We start from the raw sequence: 6,000 nt of genomic DNA, 5'->3' as shown, positions 1-6,000 counted from the left end.
CAGAAGCATATAAAAGAGAAGGCAGATGTGAGAACGTGGTTCTATGTGACTAACGACAGTAGAAGAGACTAGCGGCTAACGCCATACAAACCCAAAGAAGCTAAGTGCGTCAGGGTGGGCGCACTGTGGAACCCAGTGTACCTCGCAGATTTAACCATGGTAAGTCTACCATAAATCTCCTTTTCTGCAGCGGGGTACAGTGTTCCACAGGGAATACATCGGGGATGTCCTAAAGCAGTTCCTCAAGGGAGGGGAAGCACCTTAGCAGGTATAAGAACCCGGCGTCTAAAGGAAGCATCCTGGGAGGAGGAAGTATCAAAGGCACAGAACCTAATGAACGTGTTCAATGAGGACCACGTAGCCGCCTTGCACAAAATTGTTCTGTGGACGCGCCACGTTGGGCCGCCCAAGAAGGTCCAACAGACCGAGTGGAATGGGCCTTAACAGCAGCAGGAGATGAGAGCCCAGCCTGCGCATAAGCTTGTGCAATCACCATCCCAATCCATCGGGCCATGGTCTGCTTATTCGCAGGCAAGCCACGTTTGTGGTAACCAAAAAGTACAAAGTGGGTATCTGACCTCCTAATAGAGGCAGTCCTCTACAGATAAACACGGAGAGCCTGTACCACATCCAAAGACCGCTCTTTGGAGGACAAGTCAGAAGATATAAAGGCACGAACCACAATCTCCTGGTTAAGGTGAAAAGATGACACCTTAAGCAAATAACCGGGACAAGTTCGGAAAACTACGCGGTCACGATGAAAAATCAAAAAGGGTAGACGACAGGACAAAGCGCCTAAGTCCGATACCCTTCTGGCAGAGGCAATAGTCAATAAGAAAAGGACCTTGGCTGTGAGCCATTTAAGGTCCACTGACTCAAGAGGTTCAAATAGAGACTCTTGCAGGGCATTCAGGACAACACACAAATCCCATGGAGTACGCCCTGAGTGAATATATGAACGTCAGGTATACACGCAAGTTTTCTCTGAAACCACACCGACAAGGCAGAGATGTGGACCTTGAGGGAGGCCAAAGTCCTAAATCCAGGCCTTGTTGCAAAAAAGCCAAAGTCCTTGAGGTCATAAGGAACAAAAAGTGGTACTCTTTGCCTTCTGTGCAGAAGATTGGTATTTGGAAGAAACGCAGTCTTAGCAGCCGCTAAGTCAGTTACAATCTTATTCAGATCCCCCCCAAATAGGATGTCTCCCTTAAAAGGGAGTACCTCCAAGGTCTTTTTGGAGTCCAGGTCCACCTTCCATGACCTCAACCACAGAATTCAGTGAGCCAGGATGGACGTAGTCGACGCCTTGGCCACTATTACACCTGCCTCAGAGGACGCCTCCGGAATGTAGTGGGAGGCGGTGGCAATATGAGACAGATATTGCCTGGCGGTGTCAGATATATCCTGTGGCAGCTCTTCCTCTAATGCCTGAACCCATGCTTCAATTCCTTTTGCGGCCCAGGATGCTGCTATAGTGGGTCTATGTACAGCACCTGTAAGGGAGTAAATAGACTTCAGGCATCCTTCGACGCGCTTATCTGTCAGTTCCTTTAGAGAGGTGACAGAGGTAACAGGCAGAGTAGATGACACCACAAGACGGGTGACATGGGAATCCACCGGCGGTGGATTTTCCTACTTGTTACACAACTCAGCGGAGAGAGGATAACGAGCTAGCATCTGTTTAGACAGGGAGAATTTATTTCCTGGAGAAGACCAGGGTTCCTGACGTATGTCTACCAAATGGTAACTAAAGTTATCTTACCACATTCTGACCTTCTGACATTTAAATTTATCAGGCTTCTTAGACTCGGTAGTGAGATCTACATCATCGATTTGTAGAATCAGCTTAATAGCCTTCACTAGGTCAGGGACATCAACTTGTGTTGTAGTTTCCTCGTCAGAAGCGACTGTATCAGTATCTGACGGATCACTATATTCCCCATCCTCATCAGAAGTATCATCTGAGATATTAGTGGATTGTGAGGAGGTGGCCCACTTAGAGGACCCCTTGTTGTATCTGGGTAGACAGAGTATCCGCCCAGGGCGGATTTACCATAGGGACAATATGTGGCTGCAATGGCACAGGAGGTCCCATAGGGGTCGTAAGGCATGTCACTAGTGTACAAAACATATTTGAGAACGCCGCCCAAGGTGGCTCCTGATTGGTTACAGGAGCAGCGGACTGACTGGGAGATGTATGGCACATATTACACAGACCATCATTCAAAGCCTCCCCCTCAGGTAAATCCCTGGCGCATGCGCTGCATGATACAGAGGCGTCCATGGATTTCCCGCCCTTTGTGTTAGGCATTTTAGTGAATGTAACCGGAGCGTATGAGTACGATACAGCCAGGGTACAATACCTGCGAATAAATCCCCTAGTATGTTGACTGCGTACACAGTACACAACACCAGCGAATAAATCCGGTATGATGTGACGGAGTACACAGTAGAATACACTTAACGGTAAATACTGTGCAGCACTATATATGAGACCCTGACGCACCTAGGGGGGTCATTCCGACCCGATCGCTCTCTGCAGGTTGTCGCAGCGATCGTGTTGGAACTGCGCATGCGCCGGCGCCGCAGTGCGCCGGCGCATGGCAGTCGGTGCCCAGCGATCGCCTCTGAGACAGAGGCGGTCGCTGGGCGGGAGAAGGCTGAACGGCGGCGTTAAGCCGCCTTTTAGTAGGCGCGGTGCGGCCGGACCGTTGGGGGGGCGTGGCGGCTGCGTGACGTCTCACGCAGCCACTGCGGCCAGCGACAGACAACTCCCGGCCAGCCGCAGGAGCTGCGCTGGCCGGGAGTTACTCCACAGACAAAGGCATCGCCTCTGTGCGATGCTTTTGTATTTGTGCGGGGGGGGGGGGGCGGCACTGACATGCGGGGCGTCCCCCCGCATGTCTGAGTTTACGATCGTAGCTGTGCTAAATTTAGCACAGCTACGATCAACTCAGAATGACCCCCCTAGTCCTTTAGGGTACAGAAGACAGTGATAGCTATAGCTTGTGATACACCGAAAGGGAAATTCACACAGCAGATTTAGGCACACACAGTCACAGTGACAATGCAGATAATTATTTTAGTCAGACAATAAAACTGCACTGGACTATATATAACAATGCTCGGTCCGAGACCGAATGTATATATCAGAATACTCGTACAATATATTCTGGTAGAGGTACAGTTGTTCTTAACTAATGCCGTCTTAAAATTACATGTAGAATACTTAAGTATCTGTAGAATCAGAGCGCTGAAAAATCAGGTGGATTTACAGAGACCTTGCCCTGCAGTCCCGGAGACCAGTCACAGCTACTGTGATAAGATGGCAACCAAAGTCTCAATCAGGGAGAGTGTGAGGCAGCTCCAGGGCGGGAACACCAGCAGTAGATGGCGCCCTAAGCTGGGGGAGGGGCTACAGATCAAGCGACTTATCCCCTATGCTGGTCCTCACCACCGGGTCCTATGGAGCCTTATTAAACATGAATAATGTATTATCTGACCTATGCTCCCCTGCCCTGGTGGATATAGTGGGGTCCCTGCACGGCCAGGTGTCCACATCAGTATCGCGCTCCATCTGCTGAGACCGCGACTGGAACGCAAATTAATGGCGGGTCCCACCTGGGGGACCCTCTTACCTCCTCCCTTAGAAGCAACCACGCGATCCAGGAGAGCGTCTGCGGTGGTGTGCCTAAAAATCGGAGCCTCTTCGCCGCAAGTATCCGGGAACAGAGCCAGTGGGAGTATGCGACGCCGCTGGGGAGGTGATGGAGCCATAGCACAGTATGTCACCCTGACATATGAAGTGCTGCAGCCCTTGAAGTCTTTTAAGTAGCTTTTTCAGAGCTGCCTAGCGCAGCCCCGTTAAGTGACCTGCTTATGCAGACACCAACTCTAAAACGGAGGTTACCAAGAAAAGAAAGAATGTGTAAGTGCGCAACCAACAGCAGCAGGTATGAGGAAGGTCAAATCCTCAAAATGTAAACTGGAGTGAAAGAAAGTGTATACCAGCGCTGGCTGACAAATTAGTAAGAGATGGTTTGCTTTGTATATAAAACAATTTATTGACATTACATATAAAAACAATTAAAAAAGGAATATATCCCTATTACCACTGATTGGTAAAGTTCATTCGTCTTATCTGGATAAGCTTATTTGTGCAGTGTGCCACTTTCTTATATGACCAATAGTCGAATCCTTAATGACTAGGACGATCTCCCAAGATATATACACTGTAGTATGCAGATAATTACCGCATCCACAGAAACGTAGGCATCAGCATTAGGACAAGTCCATTTACAGCTGTAGGTGTGGGCCAACCGGTTAGATTATAATTCATCCAGTGATGGGAGGGAGAGTCCAATTTTTGCCAAAGGTCCCGTGAGTGAATCAGTGGTAATAGGGATATATTCCTTTTTTAATTGTTTTTATATGTAATGTCAATAAATTGTTTATAATTTTATATACAAAGCAAACCATCTCTTACTAACTCTAAAACGGAGCTCACAGTGCCTGGAGGCGGGGTTATATAGGAGGCCCCGCAATGCATCCTGGGACAGTCTAAAGCTTTAGCCTGTTAGTGCCACTGGATCAAGATCCATCTCTACACCCCGATATATTCTCTGTGGAACACAGTGTACCCCGCTGCAGAAATATATTTATTACAATATACTTAGAAAAATATAATTAAAATAAATGACAATTTATTCTCCATATTTTTGACATAACACTTATTATATTTTAGATTTAAGTAATATTCTGTTGCAAACCCCACCCATTCCAATGTACTCCTTCTGATAATGCACTTACAGTATTTGTAGCAGCCATGTGGGGTACTTATTTGGTACATGTGAAAATTATTGCAAACAGATTACACAACACATTCCTGCAATTAATACAGAGATAAAGCATTACTATATCTTGTGATACTAAAACAAAGTGATAGACATGGAAATGCCTTTACAACTATTTAACTGAAAAAAAAAAAAAAAAAAAATTATATATACACATATATCACTCCCTACAGTATGTATTGATAAACAATACCAATTTATTCCTAGTATGCATATTCAGTATTAATTTGACGGTATATTTGTCTTATTTTTGTATTTGGTTACTGCTGTTTTTTATCCCAGTTTTCTGCTTTTCTTAGTGATGCCATCTAATTGCAGGTTGATTAGCGTCAAGTGTTTGCTTGTTTTAGAAAAGGTGATCTCTAGGCTATAAGGTTACTGTAGATTCATTGGGCGGGATTCAAATGCTTTATTGCCCCGATCTCCAGTCTAAAGTGACGGGAGATCGCAGGGCGATATTCTATTGACCCCCGTTATCGCGCTGATCACACCTATAAGAGATGGGTTTAGCCACGTAAAGCAGCTAAACCCGACTAAAGTTATGGGTGCGATCAAGGAAAGACCCGTTTTGGCGTCCAAACGGGTCACTTTTCGCGCGTTTCAGCTTGTCACCCCTGGGGGTGGCGAGCTGAAATTCTGATATCGCACCCATCGGCAGCAACATTTGAATACTGCCGGCAGTCGCGATGGGGGCGGGAGGGAGCGACAGAAGATTTGAATCCCGCCCTTTGGATCTTATCACAACGTGATCACAATGTGGGTTCGTGTGACCGGCGCGGTAACCATACCGACGCCAGGATCCCAGTTTTTAGATGCCCAGCAAGGGGGGGCGCAGTTTTCGTACAGCCTGCAATCAGGTCTGAACTGCGCATGCACCGCAATGCGCAGGCACGTCAGTCCGCAGCGACGGGGATCGGCGGGCAGCGATGGGATGTGCGAGAAAAGCGATCGAACTGGCTATCGCAGGATGATTGACAGGAAGAGGCAGTTTATGGGTGGCAACAGACCGTTTTTAAGGAGTGTCCAGAGAAACGCAGGAAGGACCAGGCGTTGCAGAGAGTGTTTCTGCCGTCAGCTCCGGCCCCGATCATCGCACTGGAAGAGTAAGTCCTGGGCTGTGCAGAGACTGCACAAACTTCTGTTTGTG

The sequence above is a fragment of the Pseudophryne corroboree genome, chromosome 6 (assembly GCF_028390025.1).
Source record: "Pseudophryne corroboree isolate aPseCor3 chromosome 6, aPseCor3.hap2, whole genome shotgun sequence".
Lineage (NCBI taxonomy): Eukaryota > Metazoa > Chordata > Amphibia > Anura > Myobatrachidae > Pseudophryne > Pseudophryne corroboree.
Note: the sequence above shows the minus strand (reverse complement) of the source record.